The sequence below is a fragment of the Ailuropoda melanoleuca genome, chromosome 4 (assembly GCF_002007445.2).
Source record: "Ailuropoda melanoleuca isolate Jingjing chromosome 4, ASM200744v2, whole genome shotgun sequence".
NCBI classification, from domain to species: Eukaryota; Metazoa; Chordata; class Mammalia; order Carnivora; family Ursidae; genus Ailuropoda; species Ailuropoda melanoleuca.
In genome coordinates, this window is record NC_048221.1 from 127,426,911 (window position 1) to 127,452,337 (window position 25,427).

Below are 25,427 nucleotides of genomic sequence, written 5' to 3' on the forward strand. Positions count from 1 at the left end.
GATCTCTGGGTCCTGGGATCCAGCCCTGGAGCCCTGTGAAGTGTGGTGTCAGCCTTCCTGCTCAGCAGGGAGTCTGCTTGTCCCTCCCCTTCTCCCTCTGCCCCTCCCCCCATGCTCTCTTTGTCTCTCTCTCAAATAAATAAATAAATAAAATCTTTAAAATAAAAGTTACATTTTTAAAATTTTACCAGTTTAACTGTGCAAATGTTTTATGCAAATGTTTCTCTTGTAGTCAGATGCTTAATTCTGTTGTATTATTTTTAATAGATTATTGGTCAATTCTTTAGAATTTTCTAGGTAAATACTTGTATTGCCTTTAATGAGTGACTATTTTGAATATTATTTTAACAACATTTCTACCTCCCATTTATTTTATTTTAACATATTTGTTAGGACCCTCAATAAAACGTTAAAAAATGTTAAAAAGAGAGTTGACATTGAACATCTTAAGATGCTTTCATCACTAATATAGTGAGACACATGTTTTATAATCAAAGGCATTTTTAAGCCATAATTTAGGGAATACTTACCAATCATTTCATTTAATCTTCATAGCAACCTAATGACGTTGTATTCTTAGCATACCCACTTTTTGTATGAGGAAACTGAGCAACTTGCCTGGGGAATATAGTAGAGAATGGAATACAGAATTTAGAAGACTAACTTTAGTCCTTTTGGAAAATCTTTTCAGGTTAAGAAAGTTTTCTTCTCTTAGTGTACCGAGGGTTTTATCAAGTATGAATGTTGAGTTTTATCAGCATTCTACTGAGATAATCATATAGTTGTTCACCTTTAATCTTTTAATATACTGAATTACATTAATAGATTTCCTGATGCTAATCCATTCATGCATTGCATTCTTGTGATACACCTAGCTGGTAATGACACACTGATATATTTGATTTGCTAATATTTTATCTACGATATTTCATCTATATTTGTGAGTGAAATTGACATTTTTATTTCATTTTACTAGCCGAGATAAATATTAGGATTAGGATAGGCTTTTAAAATGAAGTAGAAAGATTTCCATGTTTTCTAATAATAAAATAGTAATATATATTTTTTAAAGATTTTATTTATTTATTTGAGAGAAAGAAAGAGAGAGAGCTCAAGAAGGGGGAGGGGCAGAGGGAGAGGGAGAAGCAGGCTCCCCGCAGAGCAGGGGGCCCCATGTGGGGCTCAATCCCAGGACCCTGGGATCATGACCTGAGGCGAAGGCAGATGCTTAATTGACTGAGCCACTCAGGAGACCCAACAAAATAGTAATATTAATCATCAAAAAACATAGATAAATTTTTGAGAATATGCTAAAGCTTTGCATGTATAACCTCACTGAATTCTTACAATAAGCCCTATGCAACAGTGATATAATTATCCACTTATTAAGAGATAACAACAGCTAGGATGTTGAGTAACTTGAGAACACAGTTAGAAAATGGTACAGTCATGATTACAAAGACTGAGTTCTTATGTCTGCAATGTCTTTATTTCTACGTGATGTTTTCAAATGGTAGTTTAGCCGATTAAAGAATTTAAACTTGACAGTTTCTCCCTCGGCACTTTGAGGATATTATTCCTCTAGGTAGTAGCATCTACTGTGCTGAAGCGAAGTCAGACTCCTATCCATCTGACTGTTGGCCTTTGGAGATCGATTTTCTCTCTCTTGAAGCTGCTAAGTACTTCCTCTTATCAATGACTTTTTCTTAACACTTTATACAATAGGCCCATGTGTGTGGACTGGGGCGGGTGTTTTAGTCAAAGGATTTGGTATTCAATTTTTTTCATTTATTCATTTAACGAGTATTTATTGGACACCTCTGATGTCCCAGATACTGTTCCAGCTGTGGGGAATAGGTTAGTGAATAGATAAGGGAGAAAATACTGCCCTTACCGAGCTTATTGTCTAATCTGAAGAGTTAGACAAAGGATAAAATAAACAAGTAAAATCTGTAACATGTTGTACAGTGATAGTTCTATGGGGGAAAATCAAGCAGAAAGGGTGATGTGGAAATTCAGGTTTGGGAGTAGAAATTTTAATAGGCATGGTCTTCATGGGGAAGGTGGTATTTGAGAGAGTGAGCAATGTGCATGTGATAGAGGGAAGAGGATTCTATTCAGAGAGAATAGAAATGCAAAAGCTTTATGGTAGGCGTGTACCTGGCATGCTGGGATGACAGAAGAGGCCACTGTGGTTGCAGAGAAACAAACAAGTGGGAGTGGGATAGAGGTAAGAGATGCAATCAGAGTTATCATAGGACTAACAGTGTAGAACTTCCTAGGCCATTTAAAGAGGGCTGGATTTTAATCTGCATGCGATGGCCAACCGCCAGTGCTTTTAGCAGAAGAGTTTCTCAACTGGATTTATGTTTTCACAGGATCATCCTGACTATTGTGAATAAATTATACAAGGGCAAGGGCAGAAACAGGAAAACCAGTTTTCAAGTTACTGGATTATTTTAAAGATTATAAGAGCATAGAACAACTAGTACTGGTGGAGGTTATAAGTAGTACGATTCTGTACGTATTTTGAAGGTAGAGCCAAGTGAATTTGCAGATGGATTAGATGTGGGTTAAAAGAAGAAAGGAGAAATCAAGGAAAATTTTGATCTTAGTCACTGGAATGACTGAGATGCCATAAGGGGTCTAGAAAAGACTTTGGGAGAAGCAGAATTGTGGGGACATAATAAGAGACCAGTGTTGTATCTATTACATTTGAGGTAGATATTAAAACTCTGTAGAAAGTAAGGAGTTGGAAATCTGAGTGTGAGGTTCAAGAGAGAAGTCTGAACCAAGATACAATTCTTAGACTGTCCAACTTATACATGGTATTTAAAGCCAAGCATTTGAAAAATCTCCAAAAGAGAGACTGGATATAAACAGAGAAGACTGTAGAAGGAAGGAATTTTTAAAGATTGAGACCTGTGGCACTCCAACACAACAGTGATGAGATGATCCGTTTCCTTCAGCAAAGGAGACTGAAAAGGGTGAGTCAATAAGGTAGGAGGAAAATCAGAAGTGTGTGGTATCTGAGAAATTAATTGAAAACATTTCAGAAGCATAATTCAGATGCTACGAATATATCAAAACTTACCGTGGAGTATTAGGGAGGGTCTAGTTCTAATTGTTTTAGGAGAGAATTGGAAGGACAGGACAGGAAGACAGTAAAATAGACATATAGACAGTGGTTTCCAGGACTTTTGCTGTAAAATAAAGAAGGAATATACACTGCCAGCTGGAGGTAGAATTGAAGACAGCAGTGGGTATTTTTTTTAAGACAGGAGAAATGAAAAGAGCAATTTCATATGTTGATGGAAATGATCCAGTAAAGAGGGGGAGGCTGATGATACAGAGAAGATAGAAAAAGTTGCTGGTGTGATGTCCTTGATTACCTCTTGAGGGACTGAGAGCTCCTACACAAGAAGGCGGCTTGGTCTCAGCTAGGTGTGGGGAGTTCATCTATAGGTGCAGGAAAGAAGGCATTATATATGGCTGCAGATATGGGGAAGTGCATATGTGGCAACTTGTGAAAGTTCTCTTCTAATTGCTTCAGGTTTTCAATGACATAGGGAATAAGGTCTTTAAGGAAAATTAAAAATGGTGGGGGAAGTATTACAGGTTTGACAAAAAAGAAAATGATTGAAGTAGCCATCTAGGAGATTGGGCGAGTCAAAGCACTAAAGAAATGTATTATGATTAGAGTTCATATATAAAGAGCTCTCATAGATGAACAAGAAATAGATGAACATGCCAATAAAAATATGAGAAAGAATGTGTATAATTCACACACACATACATATAAATACATATGGCTAATAATCAGAGGAAGTAATCATTAACCTTAATCTTGCTGTAAGAAAGGAAAACTATTTTCCACCGGAAGTTTTTTCCTGCTTTATCAAAGATTAATAGCCCAAAGAGCCGAGGGTCCATTTCTGGGTTCTCTATTCTGTTCCATTGGTCGATATGTCTGTTTTTGTGCCAGTACCATGCTGTCTTTGTGATCACAGCTTTGTAGTACAGCTCGAAATCCGGCATTGTGATGCCCCCAGCTTTGTTTTTCCTTTTCAACAGTTCCTTGGAGATTCGGGGCCTTTTCTGGTTCCATACAAATTTAAGGACTATTTGTTCCAGTTCTTTGAAAAATGTCCTCGGTATTTTGATCGGGATAGCATTGAAAGTGTAGATTGCTCTGGGTAGTATGGACATTTTAACTATGTTAATTCTTCCAATCCATGAGCATGGAATATTTTTCCATCTTTTTATGTCTTCCTCAATATCTTTCAAAAGTGATCTATAGTTTCTAGGATATAGGTCCTTTACGTCTCTGGTTAAGTTAATTCCAAGGTAACGCATGGTTTTTGGTGTTATTGTAAATGGGATGGATTCCCTAATTTCTCTTTCTTCAGTCTCGTTATTCGTGTATAGAAATGCAACTGATTTCTGGGCATTGATTTTGTATCCTGCCACCTTACTGAATTGTTCTATAACTTCTAATAGTTTGGGAGTGGATTCCTTTGGGTTTTCCATATAGAGTATCATGTCATCTGCAAAGAGAGACAGTTTGACTTCTTCTTTGCCGATTTGGATACCTTTGATCCCTTTTTGTNGAATAGAGAACCCAGAAATGGACCCTCGGCTCTTTGGGCAACTAATCTTTGATAAAGCAGGAAAAAACATCCGGTGGAAAAAAGACAGTCTCTTCAATAAATGGTGCTGGGAAAATTGGACAGCTACATGCAAAAGAATGAAACTTGACCACTCTCTCACACCATACACAAAAATAAACTCCAAATGGATGAAAGACCTCAATGTGAGACAGGAATCCATCAAAATTCTAGAGGAGAACATAGGCAACAACTTCTATGACATCGGCCAGAGCAACCTTTTTCACGACACATCTCCAAAGGCAAGAGAAATAAAAGATAAAATGAACTTATGGGACTTTATCAGGATAAAGAGCTTCTGCACAGCCAAGGAAACAGTCAAAAAAACTAAGAGACAGCCCACGGAATGGGAGAATATATTTGCAAAGGACACCACAGATAAAGGACTGGTATCCAAGATCTACAAAGAACTTCTCAAACTCAATACACGAGAAACAAATAAACAAATCATAAAATGGGCAGAAGATATGAACAGACACTTTTCCAATGAAGACATACAAATGGCTAACAGACACATGAAAAAATGTTCAAAATCATTAGCCATCAGGGAAATTCAAATCAAAACCACACTGAGATACCACCTTACGCCAGTTAGAATGGCAAAGATAGACAAGGCAAGAAACAACAATTGTTGGAGAGGATGTGGAGAAAGGGGATCCCTCCTACATTGTTGGTGGGAATGCAAGTTGGTACAGCCACTCTGGAAAACAGTGTGGAGGTCCCTTAAAAAGTTAAAAATTGAACTACCCTATGACCCAGCCATTGCACTACTGGGTGTTTACCCCAAAGATACAGACGTAGTAAAGAGAAGGGCCATATGCACCCCAATGTTCATAGCTGCATTGTCCACAATAGCCAAATCATGGAAGGAGCCGAGATGCCCTTCAACAGATGACTGGATTAAGAAGCTGTGGTCCATATATACAATGGAATATTACTCAGCTATCAGAAAGAACGAATTCTCAACATTTGCTGCAACATGGACGGCACTGGAGGAGATAATGCTAAGTGAAATAAGTCAAGCAGAGAAAGACAATTATCATATGATTTCTCTCATCTATGGAACATAAGAACTAGGATGATCGGTAGGGGAAGAAAGGGATAAAGAAAAGGGGGGTAATCAGAAGGGGGAATGAAACATGAGAGACTATGGACTATGAGAAACAAACTGAAGACTTCAGAGGGGAGGGGGTGGGGGAATGGGATAGACTGGTGATGGGTAGTAAGGAGGGCACGTATTGCATGGTGCACTGGGTGTTATACGCAACTAATGAAGCATCAAACTTTACATCGGAATCTGGGGATGTACTGTATGATGATTAACATAATATAATAAAATAAAAAATTAAAAAAAAATTAGTTCAAACATCAAAAAAAAAAAAAGAAAGGAAAACTAACACATTGGTTGGTGTCACTGGAGAAACATTCTTTCTAGAGAGCATTTTTTTTTTAATTGCAAGTTGTTACTTAAATTCTGTTAACATATACGGTAAAATTGATTTCAGGAGTAGGATTTAGTGATTCATCACTTACATAGAACACCAGTGCTCATCACAAGTGCCCTTCTTAATATCCATCCCCCATTTCCTCCCCACCTCTGCTCCCTCCGGCAACCCTTAGGTTGTTTTCTATAGTTAAGAGAGCAATTTGTAAAAGACATCATTAATTTCAACAATATGCCTATCCTTTCACTTGCCTTAAGGAATTTTTCCTACAAGGAAATAATTGATTATGCTTGAAAACTTTTAATTGTAAATTGTTTTTCTCTATTATTTCTGAACATTAGGGGAAAACATAAATGTTGAAAGAAGGAAAGTGGATAAGTAAATTGCTGTGAAAGGCAATTAAATTATATTCAACTACTAAAATGTTATTAATTGTAGATGGATATTAAAAAGTTAATGAGAAACATAAATGAATTCATGATGCTAATTATGGTAGTGTCTTCTTTTGAAAATGTAATGCATATATTTATATTTTGAAAAAAATGAGATTGGCTATGTACGATTTTGGTATTGATTTGGGTCTATTCATTAATTTAACACCATGGAAGTTTTTCTTGATTTTTTGTTAGTAGTGATAATCTGTAAATCGGTGATTCCACTGCCATCTTTCTGGGAAGCTCAATTCACTGATTGTTTCTGCTGAATCTGTGGCCTGATCTGATTTTCATTGTAGAAAGGTTATTCGAGTACTGCAAGTGCTGTGGTTTGGACAGAGAGAAATTGGACACACAGAGAATACTTAGCGCCCTCTTTGGGAATCCCTGAGAGAGGTAATGAGGATTGGGGATGTGAGCAGTGGGAACAGAGAATAGGGAAACGCACGGAGGCTCTAGGTGGGGTGTATGAAGGAAAAGCCCCTGATATTCACATGGAAAACCACATACCAAGATGAGCATTCAGGGAAATCTACAAAGGCAGGCATAAACGTGAAGCAGAACCAATTTCTTCACTACTAAAAAACCTCATCGCTGCTTGTACCTCAGCTTTACTATTACAATTTAAAATTATAGGATTATTTTTGTCTTCAGTTACTCCGTCTGTGTTTAATTATACACCACTGTGATGATAGGAAAATAGCAGCTATTTTGAGGACACTGTACCTTTTCAGGCTCTGTATCCCCTCTCCGTGTGATACTGGAGTTAAAAAGAGGAAAGCGGAACAGAAGAGGCGCAGGTGGTTGTGTTTATGGGCTTCGGGGGGATATGATTACCTCACTCGGCTGATTGCTACCTGAAGGAAGTCAGATTACAATTAAGACTGTCAGGTAAAGCACACAATTAAAGTTCGTTGCAAATGCTGTCGACAAACTGGTATTAGCTGGGAAATGCACTCTGGCAAACAGATGTACCCTGGAAAATAGAAAGGGAATGTTTCCTTCTAGAACAAATCTACTTTATCAAATCTGACAACTTTCACTTGAGCTCTGGGTCCTGCGCTAAAAGGAGCTCCTCATTTGATTTAAGCAATTGGCACGTAACATGCAGGTTGGAAATGAGTTAACTCATTAACTTATTTTGCTTAGTAGAAAAGGTAAAGGTGAGAGAAAACATGCTTACCTCACCACATTTTGCTCTTTGCTTTCCAGATTTGCTTAAGATCTAGAATTATTGCATTTTCCTATGTTTATTAAGAGGTGAGATTGTGGTTCTAGAATTGGAATATTCTTATCACAAAATGTCGGGGAAAAAACATACCTATCTGTTTTTAAAATTGGCTTTTAGTCATTCTAATGGTGTGGCTATACCTGGCCCATGTGTTATCAATCTCTTTAAGTATCTACTTGCATTTATATGACACTAATAAGAAAGAGTTCCCATAGACAAATAGCAATTCTGCTATTTGATTTTACTCCATAAGTAACTATATATATCATTTCCTCTTAATAAAGTGGAGTATTCCCTCAGCTCACACACATCACAGACATTACTGCTAATGAAGTTATGCATGGGGACTGAGTAGAAATTACAGCTTCTACTCTCAAGTTTCCACTCTGTGTTTTCCTAGAGTAATGACATTTTTCATCTGGTCAGTAATGGAGGGAGTTGATCTGGGGAACGGCTATCACGGAGAAATTCTCATCTGGAGGAAAGGGTTTGCTTTTCTCCATAATACTGGGAGCAAATGGTCTAGATCAAACCTCTTTCTCTGAGAAGCTGTGTCTGACCACCACGAGAATCCCCAGAAAACATCCAGGTTAGAAAAATAGAAAGTAAAGAAACAGATAGTATTCTGGTTTAGGACAAGAAGAGTTTTGTGATATAACCACTGTCTTCTCTGTCTCATGGCACATGGCTCCCTTGGGAAAGTTAACCCCTCCAAGTGCCTCTCAAATACTTTATCTGTTAAACAGATTGAGGATTAAATGAGGTAACACGGATAGAGCTTGTGGTAAGCCCTCAAAGAATGGTGGTTTTCACTCTCTTTTCCTCCTTTGCTGAGTGCACAACCATTGGTCCCAGGCCGTGTAGCATGTCCCAGCTCACTCTTGCTAGAAGACCCCTTCACTACTAGCATAAACTGTAGTGTCTATGGAACAGCCAATACACAGCCTGAGTTGTGTCCAGCTCTCACCACTAGTGGCGGAAACCCAGTGTGTTCTGTAGAATTCAGAAAATGCATTGACCTTCTACTGTATTCCTTGTAGTACATATTTTTAATTGAAATATCAATTACATACAATAAAGTCTGAAAATGCATAAAGTTTAAGTGAACAGCTTGATATATTTTGATCTTTTTCTACATAAGCGTCCAACCCACCATCACCTCATTTTCACAAACTTTATTTCCACTTCTTTTAGTCAAATCTCCAATAGCACCTAACTCCTACTTCCTTCAGTGTATAAAAACATTGCATTCCTACCTGCTCTCTTTTGAGGTGCTTTGGAATTACTGTTGTCCTTCTTAACCAGGATGTGCCAGGCTTTTAGACTTCTGCTGACAGGGAAGCATGGCTATGGAAATGCAAAAAGACACAAAAAACAAAAACTCTTCCTAATCACCAAGCATTTGTAGAGCAGTAGTGAAGACATGGTGAACACTCCAAGAGGAGAGATGATACCTGACTGTAATGCATTCATGGTAGTCAAGGCGAGGGAACATACAATGATACTAACATGGTATCAGTGCCTATTCTGGACCAAGGGTTATGCTGGGTGGTTTACACTGGTGTAGGCTTTAATCTTGCAAGCGTTTTCTGTGGAAAGCCACACTTAATACTCTCCTGAGTCTCCAACATTTTCTCTTTTTTTTCTTTTTTTTCTTTTTTTATTTTTTTTATGTAAAGTTCAATGATTCATTAGTTGCATATAACACCCAGTGCACCATGCAATATGTGCCCGCCTTACTACCCATCACCAGCCTATCCCATTCCCACACCCCCCTCCCCTCTGAAGCCCTCAGTTTGTTTCTCAGAGTCCATAGTCTGTCATGCTTCATTCCCCCTTCTGATTACCCCCCCTTTCTTTATCACTCTCATCTATGGAACATGAGAACTAGGAAGATTGGTAGGAGAAGAAAGGGATAGAGTCTCCATCATTTTCTTACTCTCTTCTTCTAAACACCTTTGCAGTGACTATTTTGCCGTAGAGCTATTCTTTGTAAGTATTGCCTTGTCTCTAACCCTTATTTCTCTCTCTGTCTCTCCTTCCCTCTCTTTCTTGTTCTCAGTCTTTCTCCTGCTATCTCACCCAGTCTCTCCTCTTCTCTCTTCCTCTCTCTTGCCCTTCTTTTAGCCTTACATTCTTCCTTTGACATTCGTGAGCATCCTTTCTTGCTTTCTTGTCTTCTCTTCATCTCTCTCCTCTCTGCTCTACTCTGATATCTCAGATTGATGAAAATCCATCTGTGATGGGTTCCTGAGAACACTAGTCCTCAACCTTGGGTTTCTGGCCAGCTCATAAACTGTCTTCTTCAGTCATCTCCCACTGGTACAGAGAGACTCAGGTTCCAAAAGTGACAGTTCTCTCGTGGAAAGGACATATGCTGCTTTACAAATTTGGCCACTGGTTTTTACTGAGTCATTTCCCACCCTTTATAGATGCCTGATTTCTCCACTTGATTCCAGTATCTGTCTCTTTTTTAACAGTTGTAGGCATCCTTCATCATTCTGAGTCAATATCCACATTAATCTTTTCTATTATGTTAATTACTGTAATTCTTTAACATCTTGTTCAAAGCAATTTAAAACAATGAAATAACATCTTACTTGAATGGAATTACTAATGTTTCTCGGGAGCTTTTCCATTTCATTCTCAAGGTGGGCATTATTATTTTCATGTTTCTGAATATTGAGGAAAGGGACACGATAGGACTAAGTAATGTGCTGTAGGTCACTTATCCCAACCTGCAGCTATCCCTCTGCTGGTTTTGCATCTTATCTCTCCTCTACTGCGATATAAACTGAAGAAGACACAGGACCACACCTGTGTAGTTCACTTTTTTATTCTCAACGCTTATCCCATGCCAAGCCCTGAGAAAACAACAGTGGCCTGTGGATTTGAACCTGGAACTCCAGGCCAAAACCGTGCCATATGGGGCGGCTGGTGTGCTGGGACTGCTCATCTTCGAGGCTTCAGTTTCTATTTCCCTTAGTCTGAATTTATCCCTTGTGACCTGCAAGCCCTTTGTCTATGTGCAGCTTTTCTGCGTTGTAGCGGTTTCCAGTAATAATCCTAGAGTTGTTGATACTTCACCTGTTTTGCTGCTAGGTCCCTTAGACATTCCAGCTAATCTTCATAAGCCTGGGGAAACCCAATACTCCATGGCCTGAATACGGCCCATGAGGCAAAGCTTCCTTTCCCCTTATGCTCAATAGCTAAGGTTACTGGCGTGGGGAGATTTAGCAGCCTATCCCTAGAATCCTTTCTGATTCCTTTTATTCCTGGTTCTCCTGCTGTATCTCTGCTCCTAGTCTCTGAGACCCCGTGGATCTTAATTCTCCAGGGCTCTCATTCCTTCAGCCCACATTCAATACACATAAAAACAATAATGGAAACAATGGCCTCAAGAAATAACAATTCTTGTTTCTTTTATTGTCTTTTCAGATTATAATGTGACTACGCAAATAAATCGTCCTGAATCAGTTCTTTTCTGAAAAGGGCTTTTAAATGAATCCTATTGCTCCCTTTCTTTCTTCCTCCAGCCTCACTTGGGATTAATCAAATTAATTGTCACCAGATTAAATTCATCCATAATGTCAGTAAAGTTTTATTATATTCCAAAATTTCCAACGTCTGCAATTATCAGGCATCTAAGAAACAAATCAGCACTTTGAAGAGCCCCATTTTTGCATGGTGTTCAGATAATAGTACTGTTAACATATAGGCCAAAGACCTTTGGCTTTAGGCTAAAAATCAGGTTTCCCACCAGAGTAGACTTGGCAGAACATTGCATACAACTTCAGTTAAACTCTAATTTGTAATATGAGGGCAAAATAAGATTCAGTTAGACTGAATTTTTTGAAGAACAATCATTTTGGAAGAGTGAAGCACCCATTCTGACTTTTTAGAGCTGGACGTCCCTCTGCCCCTCCCCTATAGGCATACGAGCTCTGGACTCTGCGACATGGTTGTCAATAGTGATTTTATGAGCACTGTTGTGTCATGGAGTTGCCAACCCAAACAAGCAAAGACTTAGTGCTGAGAAAACAAGGAATTCAACATGTTAAGGATATGTTTTACTTAAAAAAAAAATAGGTGGAGAAGGAGAAAATTATAAAATCCAAGTTTAGTTTAGTTTGAAGTTAGCTCTACGTTTGGGGTCTTTGATAAGTCTACTCACATGCTGAATATCTCACCCCTGGATGTACCAGTGCTTTGGGTTCAGATAGATGTCGATGTGAATCTTGGTTCTTCTGATTGCTGGTTGTGTGAACTTGTTTGTATTTCTCATTCTTTCTGAACCTTTGCTTTCTTGTCCACGAAATAGGAATAGGAATACCTCCCTTGTGGTCCTGCGCTGAGGATTAATTGGAATAATATATATGTGGCACTTCACACACTGCTTGCACAGAGTAAAACATAGTAAAGGCATTAGTTATTTTTTGTTCTTGTTGGTACTACTACTATGTATTTATTGCCTATTCATTCAACACATATTTGTTGTTCCAGGCAGTGTGCAAGATGCTATGAATATAGATACAAATAATAACCAGTCAGTGCCCTTGGTGAGCTCATGCTCTGGCGGGAAACACAGATAAGGAAATCTGGCAATTGTAGTTCAATATGCTAAGTGCCTCAATGGAGGGGAAGATAACTGCCTTGTCCCCATCACATTGCGCTTGCCGCGGGAAAGAAGATTTTCCCTCCATTTAGCACCATGCCAGCAGCACAGAGTGGTTGCTCTCACCTGCACCTGCTGCCCCAAGGTGAGGTTGAGCAGCAACAGTGGGGGCTGGCAATGCAGCCTCCACACATTTTCTGCTGGGCACAGGTTTTCCTCTCAGAATCCAGGTTTTCTCTCTGTGCTTACTTTTTAACCAGTTGTGAAGGAGCACCAGTCCCCTGAGAAAATTTTATCAATACTCTGGTGGTGTCCATCTCAGGAAAAAGGAGAAATTGGAAACCCAAAAGGTCTTATAACAATGTGTACAGTTATTTCATCCCTAAAGTTATATCTGACCCTTTTAAGAAACTGAGATTCAGAGGAGAAAGTTATTTGCCTTAGATAAGACAGCTAGTTTGGGCAGAGCCAAGACTAGGACCTGGGCCTCCTGAGTCCTGGTATGCAGCTCCTTCTATCTGCTAAATCTGTCAGAGCAGTGGGACAGAGCAGCACTGTAGGGGATGAATCATGTACATCAGTGTCATAGCAACTCTTAATAACAGCATCTAACTACTATCAAGTGCCTATTTTATATCAGGTACTGTTCTTAGATTTTTGTATAGTACTAATTTATTTGGGCCTATAGCAAACTAAGACCCAGATCCTTTTATTACTATCTTATGAATAGAGTAATAGAGCTATTAAGTAGTTGTCCAAGATCACATACTAGTAGTCGGCAGTGGAAGGCTTTGAGCAGCCTCTCTGACTCTCCGAATGCCTCTCTGTACTGTCCTCCCTCGGTAAGATTTCCTAAATGACCACTCCCAACCCAAACCTGTGCTGGGCACGCCTGGGTCAAGAGCAGTTTGTGGCTCCTGATCGCAGGATCTAATCTTCACCTTCATGGTGGGAAGGTATTGCTGACAAAATCAGAGCAGAGTCCCTTAAGGTTTTGGACTAGAAGAGCAGGCCTTCAAACACATCAGCCATTCTGTTAAAAATAAGGAAATAGGCTAGAAGGCCTTGATGGGTGAGCTGGCTAGACCCTGATTGCTTTCATTCTTTTAAGCATTTACTCACTTTGTACTTGAGTATGTCTTATGAAGTAGGCACTGTCCAATACCCTGGGAGAGAGATTGAGAGGACCAGACCTACCTTGGCACAGTGAGTAAAGAAAGGTCCTCTGGGAACTATAGGGTCTTGCCTTTCCAAAATGCAGGGAATCCTGATATCTGCATTTGCCTCCACTTATCTTTTTCTTCCTGAAATGCACAACTTCCTCTTCTGGCAAAGTAAAATTTGTCCTTCAAGGCCAAAAAAAATATTACCTTGTCATTTTGGCTTTCTCTATATTTATGGGGAAATTATTCACTCTTGTCTCTGTGTTCCCATAGCACGTTCTATATACAAATCCTATAGCGCCTGTTGCATTGTATTATAATGATGCATTTATAACCCCTCCCTATATCCTGGCTGAAGCCTATACCATCATCATCATCATATCTCCAATACCCAGAATGGAGCTTGAATCATAATGGAGTTTTAGTGAATGTTCGGATTCTGTGTATTGGTCCTACCATTTCTTTGTTTCTTATTATTCTCATTATTCCTTTTTTGTGTCCTGGGTCCTGACGGTAGATACCTTGATGTCAGGGTCAATGTCTGTTCCTTGTTTTTCCTTACTAAAAGTGCTTGGCAATGCTGGGAAGATGGCACACATGCTCCATCCCCAAGAGGTGGGTAGGGGATGGCATGTATCTTTTCAAGTTTAACTTCTCAGACCCTTTGGTCTTTAGAAGGTGCTAGTACTAGTATGCTCCCAGCTTGGTTCAAAGCTTGTATCAACAAAGATCCCAGTAGGGGTCCCATACTACAGAGAGGATTCTGACATCCAGTCTTAGAAACCATGTGCCTGTGCTCATTTGCATATTCCCAAATAGTTCTGTGTCCTTGGAGGTCTCTTGACACCTTCTCTGGTTGCACTATCTTTAGGTGAGCCATTCTTGAAATACCCAGGGATTGATAAGGATACAATGTCCATTCATTCTTCTCTATTCTATTCCATCCCATTCTATTCTATAACAACAATTTCTTGAGTGTACCTGCTAAGTGCCTGGCACTATTGTATGTGCTTGCAATGTATCAGTGATCAAAAATTGCCAACTACATAGAGTTTACATAGTGAGGGGACACACACTAAGTAATACATGGAATAAATAAATATATTTTTTAAGATGTTAGAAAAAGGAGCAGGGTAAAGAGAAAGGAAGGAGTTCAGGGAGAGCTAGAAAGGTGAGGCAATAACGATTTTAATTCTAATGGTTGGGATAGGTCTCCTTGTGAAGGTAACATTTGAGCAAAGACTTGAAGGAGGTGAGGGGTAGAGTTCATCAACATTTTTGGGGAAAGAATATTCAAAACAGAAGAACTGGCCACTGAAAATGTAATCTATCTATCTATCTATCTTCTAATGGTGTAATGGATTTTTATAATTGTGTGCCTGCACCTGTCTCTCCCTCTGAGATTTCTCAAAACATTTTGAAATTTAAGTTAAATTAACAGGTTTTAAATGGGTGGAGTCTGTCATGATTGACAGTAAAACCCCCACAAGGATGGACACTACAGCCATGAATGAGGCTTAGTCCATTTGATGGTTACAGATTTTAACACATCAAAAGTCAGAAATTGTCACAGTTATTAATACGTTCCAGCCTCAGGGAAAGAGGTTCCGATTCAGAGATCTGTTCAGGCTTGTCTTTCTCCATTCTCCATCTACCTTGGGCATAAGCCCTTTGGACCCCAGATATATAAGGGAACAGGGAAGTCAAAGGTGGTTGCCTCTACTGGTGGGTCCCTGAGCCTGATTTCTTCCCTTCACCACCCATGAGGGAGTCTGTTCTCAGTCTGGAATCAGTTTCACAGTAAGAGGCAATACTGTCAGGGCTCCCCAAGAGGATTCAGTCACCCTCGTATTGTACATTTTTGTGTCTATGTCTACTCTGCTTGCCATGTCTCTGAAGAGGGGCTGGGGTTACAACAAGTACAATCTCTGTCCATAGTGAGTTAACAAGATACTAGGGAAATAAGAATCAATCATACAAAATAGTCAACAACTGAGAATGCAGATGAAGGTTTCTGTAAGTCACTGATGTAAGAACTCAGAAAAGAAAGAAATCCCCATGGAGCTAAGGAACCAAAGAGGGCTTCCTGGGGAAGGTGAGGATCAGAATAACATGTGGAGGGTATAAGGCTGGTGAAGGAAGACCCTTCTAGCCTAGATCAAATGACTGGCAGGGTAAGAACTGAGGGTAAGAATTAGAGGTTGGCAAGGGAAGAAGCTATGAGATCATTTTAAAGGCCTCCAAAGTGCCTAACAGGTCTTCTGGTCCCATTCTGCATCTAGGTGCGGTTGACTGTTGTAATCACAATCATTACCAACAAAAACCGAGGTGCAGTCTGGTGACAGAGATTAGAATCTGTCTTCAGAGGACCTGGTTAAGTCCTGGAACCATCAATCCAATACCAGCTAACAGTCAGGACCTGGGATTCAGTTTCCTTGCTTATAAAATTAAGATTACTCACAGAATTTGCAGAGTCAGTTGGAATAATTGCCATGGATTCCTTACAAAGTATAAGTGAGGTACATATGCTTGCTCCTAATCATTAGCGTCATCTTGATTATGCCACATGCGTAGTTGCCTTCCAGAAACTTCCAATTTAACCTTGAGACAGCTGATAATTTGATAAAGCAAATAGGCAACAACAAAAAAGTAGGCGAGGTCAAGTATCAAGCTAGAATGAAACCAGATCAAATTGACAACAGTTTATTTGCAAAGCATGGGAAAGCCTTTTGCCTATGGTACAGTTTCTAAGCAGTTTTTGTGTCCTCCACAAATATACCTCAAGCTATCCTCATGGCTTTGCTTGGAAGTCTGCTGCAGGAAAATGGGTGTCTGTGGCCCACCTCTGCATGTCCTATAGAAAGCAGGGAATAGAGTTCCCATAAAATTAATCATCTAAACAAGGACAGTTTTGAGAGTGAAAGAGAATACTAGTAGCCAGGATTATCCTAGGAAAACTAGGTTATTTGGTTACCCGGAGTAGAGTCCCTTTGCTTTGATGGGTACAGTAATATTAGAGGCTCTGAGACACATTCCAAAATTACAGATCATGGTCACAGAATTGTTGCCATGGGTCATAACTACCAATATTCTGCCTCTGATGAGGCCATCTCTGGGGAGAGACAAGGAAGGCACATGGCATATTCCAAGGTTTTATGATCAAATATCTCTCTGCTTATTCTTCATGAACAAGTAAAGATCCAAGAATTTCTAAGATAATCCTCTGGGTGATTTATCTTTTCAGTCTCTACTACATTTGGTTGCCAATTCCTGTATGTACTTTTTATTATGTAAAGACTTTCTGCTTCATTGGCATCTAAAATTCCTTTGAATCTTGTGGATTGCCACTTTCTCAATCTACCTTTCCATCCTGTTCATGGAATCACTGTATGACGTAAAAAAAGAATGTGGATTTGTATCCATTTTAAAAGCAGAGAAGCTGGTGTTTCAAGTTCACACAAAGGCTCAGATTCTTGTTAGCAGTCATGACTTCCAAATATCATCTCCCCCTTGAAGACTCCATCATCCTTAGCAATGGCTTGTTTTTTTGTGGACCTATTACACACTGAGTATGCCTTCCTTTTGATACTTAATGTTTGTTATTATGAATTCTCCTAGATAATTAACCTCTAGAAAGCAGAGACCCTCTGTAAATTAGCTCATACTAACTCATTCTGCCTACTCCCGTGTTCTGCATTTATTTAATGAGTCTGTGTTGACAAGCATTGTGCCTGGAATTGCTTTAGTCTCACGGCTGTGATAATACTCCAGGCTCTGAGGTTTCTTTGGAGAGAAGCCTCTGCGTAGCTGAAGAACATCAAGAATGTGGTGCAGAACAGCAGATGTAGATTTAGACAGGAAGAGTTGCCAAATGCTGATGCTGTTGAATCAGCAATTAGCTAAAACTCGGAAGAGTGGATGGATGTGTAGCTCCTTCTCTCGTAATGCCAAGGAAAACCCTGGGCATGCAGAATGAATGGATACATTCTATAGCAAGAGAAGAAAAATGAAATGCTGTGTAGTTTAAAGCCATCTCCCCTGTATCCACTTATTGAGGTCAGTTCTCTCCTCACTGGAAGGTACTCTGACTAGGCAGAATGATGACCTATCAGGGATGATGGAAGAAGGTGAAACCAGGTGACAAATAAGGCTCCCTCCAGATGTGAACATGTATAATTTAGGTGGTATTTTTATTTTTTAAGTTTTTGGCTTTTAAAACTTTGTCTTATGAAGACAACTAAAGTAGCTTGACTCAGAGACATTTACCTGAGGGTTTTGTATTTTCAGTAACTTCCCAATTCATGTCGTTGCTTATCTTATGCTGCCAAACCTGGATTGTAACCACTGAACAATGATGGGGGAGACAGATGAGAGGAACATTGTCAGTGGAGGCAAGATCGATCCTTTTCTCTTCTGAGAAGTCTTTATACTCCCCAAAACTACCTTTTTAGTGTTAGTAGGAAGGGTATAACATTTTGATACTGCCAGTAGTCTGTTTTAGATCATTTATGTGTTAGTGACAAATATAGAGAAAACATATTAAATTAACAAAATTTGATATAGCAGATGGGAGAGGAAAGATACATAATTTACCCTTTTCTGTTTTACCCTTGTTAAAACTATTGTGACTAATCTCAAAGTCTGAGGGCTGGTTTTCTTCAAAGGCCAAAAACCAGCACAATTTCTCAAATGAGGGAGAGAAGAGAGAATCATGATGGGATGTCTGACCATTCAAAACATTCTGATTTGGGGAGCCTAGAACTGAGCTGGGGGAGATGAAGTGTTGGCAGCTTCTCTCCAAGTTAACTCACTTTAAGATCGTACCTTCATATGATTGCTATTATTGTCATCTTAATCCCATGCCTACATGATCAGTGCTTCTCTTCCTGCTATACACTAGATAGTCATTGGGCTTGAAGCTTTTGCCTCATTCTTTAGAACTGAAGATCATGTCAAAACGTGCAAAATCACAAGTATGTGAGGAGTAATATCTGAAGGCAGTGTCTCCTATAAATAATCATTCTCATAAACCTAATTTAATCAGATCTGTAAAAGACTAGAACCTTGGACCCCTTGTCGAATTATAAACATGTCGTTGATTCAGAGTGGAGGCTGCAGTGGAAATTCTGGGAGCGCCTAAGAGCACCAGATAGTTGACAGGGGCGTGGGGAAGGGAAGGAGAGCAGGGAGTCAGACAGAAGGTGTTTCTTTTTATCTGGGCCAAGTCTGTGTTTTACCATCACTTATAGAAGATTCTGTCCCCATCAGGGAAGGACAGAGATTTCTAGAGTTAGATAGACACTTATATTATAACTTCTTCTTTTTTTTTTTAACATTTTATTTGAGAGAGAGAGAGAGAGAAAGGGAGAGTACAGAGGGAGAGTGAGAGGGAGAAGCAGACTCCCCACTGAGCAGGGAGCCCAACTTGGGGCTTTATCCCAAGACCCTGAGATCATGACCTACACCAAAGGCAGATACTTAGCCTACTTTTTTTTTAAAGATTTTGTTTATTTATTTTGAGAGAGAGACAGCCAGCAAGAGAGGGAACACAAGCAAGGGGAGTGGGAGAGGAAGAAGCAGGCTCCCAGCAGAGCAGGGAGCCCGATGCGGGGCTCGATCCCAGGATGCTGGGATCAGGCCTTGAGCCGAAGGCAGACGCTTAATGAATGAGCCACCCAGGCACCCCAGATACTTCACCTACTGAACCATGAAGGTGCCGCAGCTTATAATTTCTCTGGTTCAGCTAAGTCAGTGTTCATTTCTCCAACCTCTGCAAAAATGCAGAAAATTTTACCCCTGGTTGCATTCTCTTTTATTCACTTTGTCTTCCTGAGCTAATACATTTTTAAAAAAATATGTTAATTGTGACTTTAATGGGCTCACAGAGAAAAAGGAGATAAACAATGGTAAAATAAAAGTTCTTATTTGGGCCTTCTAATTTTGAATATAGTCCTCTCAGTGTCACGATAAAGATTAACAAGTTAAAGCCTTTATCATGGTGTTGATGCACAGGAAATACTCAAATTATATCATCACCATCATTATTATTACCCTCAGTCCTGGTATAGCCCTTCTATCGCATATACATTCTGTCTCTGATTTCTGCCCTGTGGCCTCATACCTTTGTGCCGTGATTCTACAAGTTCCTCTACTGGATCATAATGCTTAGTTCTAAATCCTGGTTTACCCTTGGAATTTATGTTTTGGCTTTTCTCTTTTAAAACACTGACACCAGGCAAATCTTGTCCTTAATCATTACAACTCTCCCAGGCCCCTGGAACCCATACCTAGAACCAGTGCTCTGGTTCCCACTTGCTTGGGAGTAAATGTCTTTTCCAAAGAAGCTAATAATCCAATGTAAAGAACGATAAGAACAAATAAATAGAAATAAATCCTACAATGCAAACTCTACAAAAAAAAAAAAACATGCACACATTACAGTGAAAATCCAGAGAAGGTAGCAATTAACCATATGGACAATTTATCCCAGAGAAGATGATTTCTTGAATTGCAAGAAAGTGTCTTCCCCTAAGATTGTTCTTTGTCTTTCACCCCAGTGTAATCTTTTTCTAAATTCTCTCATTTCTTTTCTTTCTTTCTTTCTTTTTTTTTTTTTTTGACATAGTCTTTCTTACTGCCCACGTCTCCCCCATTAACACTGTCCTTATCCCAGGGTTGACCTTCATCACATGGCTAAAGCATGATGATATCTGCCAAATGGAACGCCTTATAATTATTATTCCCTAGTCTAACACAGCCTACATACTGCTGTCAGGTTAAGCAAACTTCAATACTATTTTGATCATGATACCCAATGATTAGAGAGGTAGGATTTTTCCTGATACCATTAACATGAAGGAGACTTTTGGTGTGTTTCTAATATCTTCCCAACTTGAATGCTCTCATTTGCTCCTGAATGTCCATTCCTGTATTCATTTATTAATTCATTTATTAAGTCAGTTAGTTAGCAGTCAACATATATTTAATAGTTGGCTTCTACTAATGAAACAATCACTGTAACCAGCATACAGGCACCCAAGTTCATGAAGCTCCTTCAGTCTGTCTTTTTTCCCTTCTGTCCCTCCCTTCCTCTCTCTCTCTCTCTCTCTCATGCTTATTTTTCTCACTTTCTCTCTCTCTCTGTGTGAGTGTGTGTGTGTGTGTGTGTGTGTGTGTCTCTTTCTCTACCTCTGTGTGGTGGGTGTGCTTCTTTTCCATCCAGCCACCCACACTGCCCAGACACATGGCATCCATTCCTAGGTGTTCCCTAGTCTCTTCTGGCTGGCACAAAGGCAGTAAGCAGGTGGGTGTGTGAAATATGATGAGCCAAAAGATTCATTCCTTTATTTTCTCCTAACTGCTTCAGCCTTCATAAAATCCAGTCCTATAGGTTATTGATTTTCTCAAAAAGAAGAAAAACGAGTGGGGGTGGAAAATTATGATGTTATGTCCTAAATGAATTTTTCACAGAAAAAGAAGAAGAAGAAGAAAAACAGCAACTATTGTCTGTCTTGGGCAGTTGGTCAGAAATGAGGTCTGGGGTATGGAATAGGAAAGGCAGGAGTGCGTCTGTCCCCGGGGGAGAACAAGCATTGATCTCTTGGGTGATTGCCCTGACTACCTCTGAAGCTGAGAATTAGGTTCAATATGTTAGTGCTAACATTTAAGTCCTTTCAAATCTCCAGGGGCAGAATCTGCTTTCTCTCCCTCTGCCTCACTTATGGTTAGGCGAAAACTAACTTAACTCTTTAGCTTCCAGGTTTGCTCTTTATGCAGAAACCTAGGCCTCAGGAAATCCATGAAGGCTTTTGAGATGTTTTAATTATTGTTTCACAAGCAATGATGAAAATTGAGATAAATGAATCCAAATCTCTACCTCTATAACATTCCCTTTCTAGCTAAGATAGCAGTAACAGACCCATTCCTTTGCTCATTATCTATGAAGAACACTCAGCAGCATTGCGTTACAAAAAGCCATACTCCAGAATCACTTAGGGAGCTTTTAAAATGTGCATTTACAGATGTAGTTCAGACCTGCAATCTGAATCTCCAAGTGTGAGCCCTGGGAATCTGTATTTTAACTTTCTTAGAGGTTACATTAATTAGCTCCTAGATGTAAAAGGACAAAGGCAATGCAGGCAGGGGTGGGTCACCGAGCTCCTTGGAGAAAACTGCTACAGATCAAAAATTTAAAGCTCCTTTGCCTAATTTCATGAATATAGCACCAAAGAAAGAGCATAATAAGAGAAAATATTTAACTGCAGACTTTTAACAGCATAAAGCTGTCTCCAAAAAACATGTCTAATGATCCATTGATCAGTGTTATGAGATCTAGGGTCAGGCAACGGGTAAGGAAGAGGTGGAAAACAGTCCCGTGGAAAAATTACTCAACATCTCTCAGTAGTCAAGGGGGAGGTGGGTGGGGAGGAAGGCTCAAGGAGAAGCATATCTACCAGCTATTTCTATCACCTAAAATGCAGCCTGTTCTCTTAGAAGAAAATCTGGTGAGAAAGTGCATTGAACAGAAATTTCGTAAGCTAAAGGACTTTGATTTGAGCCATACCAAGCTAATGCATATAGGAACTTAGGTAATATGTGCCCTTGAGGCAAAAGATAAATTAGATTTGGCCTGAGGATGTTTGGAACAACAAGGTACGTAGAGGCTGATAAATACACCAAATTGCTCCCCTCCAGCCTCCTGCACAAGATGTTCCAGCAAAAGCCATAGTCACTCAAGAAAGAATAATTTCAAGAGAAATAATTGGAAATAAGCCAAGAGGAAGCCTGTGAATGAAAACCAGTAAGCCATATTTTAACCAAGTTAATGAATTCCAAGGGAAAAAGAAGAATCACAAGTCACTGACACCGTGATGGGTAGGGTAGGAACATCAGATTTCTGTATAGGAAACAAAAGGGTCAAAGGAAAAAATCTTCGGCCTCCATATCCATAAAGTAGAAGGGGAATTCATTTATTTGTTCATGAATTTATTCAACTACTATTAATTTAATATATATTATGTGCCAGTCACTATTGGAGGATTTGGGGACATAGTACTTCACAACAGAGACAGGTCCCAGCTCTCAGAGAGCCAATATTCCAATGGAGGGAAGAAGCAATACAAAAAATAAACAAGAAAAAGTGTTTCAGAGTCAAAATAACCTGGTTTCAAACCTCAGTTGTGCTACTTACCATCTGTATTGTACTTAACCTTGCTATGACTATTTTCTTCTCTGCAAAATTGATAGGAATGCCAACCTTGAAAGGTTGTGATGAGGATAAGAGAAAATTTGTGCTGCTGCATAGTATCTGGAATATAATACGCATTATTTATAAATATGTGTTGAATGAAAAATTGGCAACATGCAGGAGCCAGTTAAAAGGGAGAGCATGAAATTCAAAGCACAGTAGAAGAATATACTCTTAGAGCAGTAGAAAAAATGTTTGATGCGCACACATACACGTATATATACACACAAATATGAATTAATGTATCTATGTCTATATGAAAGAGAGCCACAAAGGGACAGAGAGAAGCAGGGAAGGAAGAGACATGGTTGAAAATATAGTTGCTGTGATTTGGTGAGTTTGGAACAGAGAGACCATGAGGGAGTCTTATCTAGTGGTTTCTATTTGTTCTATAACACGGAAGGCGAGGAAGGAAGAGCTAAATTAATGTCCGAGGAGAGTAATGACGTTGAAGAGGAGAGGAGATGTGAGAAAGAATTCAGAATAGAATGGCATAGTGAGTTGAACAGAGTTTCACTTTTGCAGGCTCAGAATCCTGATTTCATCATCATAGGGAAAGAGTTCTATCATTCAGAGATCTCTGTAAGAAGTTACTGGAGACATAGCTAATGTAGATACCTATTAGTATGTACCAAGTAATCAGGTGGTCACAGAAAAGTCAGAACTTACGGGCATAACCAACTTCTTACAATCTGAAGGTCGATTTGGGAAGCCAGATTGCAACCATGGAACTATCATAGTGTCTTACAGAATCTGAGAACATGGTCTCTGGCTAAGCTAGCTCGAGGAACACTCTTTGCACTTTTAGGGAAGGTTTTGCCAATGGGACTGGAACATTGTCGCCCCAACCTCACCTAAATGGATACTAGCAGCATTGGTTTCTCTGACTGTCCTCCTGCTAAGCTTTCATGGGACCAGCACTACTCCTGGCCGACATAGTCTTTCCTAGATATGTTAATATATTTAGTTAGTCTTAGAATTTAATTGGCCTGGAAACCTTTCTTTTTCTTTAAAGTAGATTTGCATAACTTTATTTTATTAACTATCTATTGATTTATTATTTAACTTACAATCAAGTACTATAGGAAGAGTTTTACTGTTTTTCCAAAGTACTGGGATGACAGAGCACCCACTTTTTTTGAGTACCAGGAAGAAGACAGATTTTAAGAAGCTCCTCCAGGGAGAATTTCTGGGCTGCATGATCAATAAGTAGAAAAAAGAGGAAGTGGGCACAGAATCTTCCAGAAAGTCTGTAATGTTTTAGTGTTTGGAAATCCTAAAGTAAGGTAAGCAAGGGGAAAGCCAAGGGTAAGTTAAGGCTGTATTCGTTCAGAAAGACTCACTCTCCTGCTTACACACTTAGAATTTAGTTTGTTACGTAAATAATCCCACCACCTGCCAACCTACAGTGTGACATCATTTATAATTTGCTCTTTAGTAATAATTCTAAGGTTTTCCTGATAACATGATTAAGGGCTTCTTGCATCCAAGGTTTAAGGGTAGGATTTTTGGTTCCCCAGATGCACCAGTTTCTCAGTCAGTGTTATTTCCCTATTTATGAACCTTCATTCTTCCTTTAATTTTCAGGTAATAGTGTTATGAATAATTTATGTGGTTATCGCTAGCGATGCACAAGAATGCAGTTGGGAATAATCAGTGCTAAGCACCCTAATGGAGAAGTGAACTCACTCTACAGAATTCTAGGTACCAGTAATTGTTCAATCACACCAATCCCCATAGATATACCCACAAAAGAGAAGAGAATCCAGAGATGCCTCTCCATTACAACATCAGGAGGTCATCTATGGATCCTGGCTTTCTTAGAGAGCTATGCTCCAATTTAAGAAGAATTAGCTTAAAATTCCAGAAAAGCTACTTTTCTATTTGCAATTATATACCCCAAATGTGGCTAATAATTGTGTGTATAATTAAAAGAGAAGCTCTGACTCACAACTAGATCTTTCACAGACCTTAGCTCTTAGTAACACATACTGTTTGCATAATGATGGCTGACATCATTGGATTTCTGTAAGAAATGACACGTAAGACTATTGCTTGCTTGCTTGCTTTCTGTCTCTCTCCTTTCTCTCTCTCTCTCCTCTTTCTTTCTTTCTCTTTTGCTTTTTCTTTCTTTCACTTTTACTTTCCTTCCTTCCTTCCCTCCTTCCCTCCTTCCCTCCCTCCCTCCCTCCATTTTCTTCTCATGCAAGCCCTTCTTTCCTGCTCTTCTTCCTCTATGAAGTGCTTCCCTCTGTATCCATCATGGTTCATGGGTAAAGTGAGTATAAGGTAGACTGATTGATATTTTAGGATGATGAACTTCTCCAGATTATCACTAGAGAGCTGCTAATCAAGCAAAACCAAACCTTTGTTAGGATTTACTGCATTAAGGGAGTACACCATCTTCACAGAATCTCAGCAATGCCCAAACTGAGGAAACCAGAACTCGAGTATTTATAGGGCTTTGGTGTCTGAGTTTAAGTGGTTTAAGGCAGATCTTAAAAGGTGGGAATTGATTGGGATTGGGCACAATTTGTAATGTAATTGGTTAGAATGACAGGCACAGCAGAGTGAAAGTCTTGAAGTAAGTCTTGATAACTAAACTGTGGTTAATAAGTAAGCTGT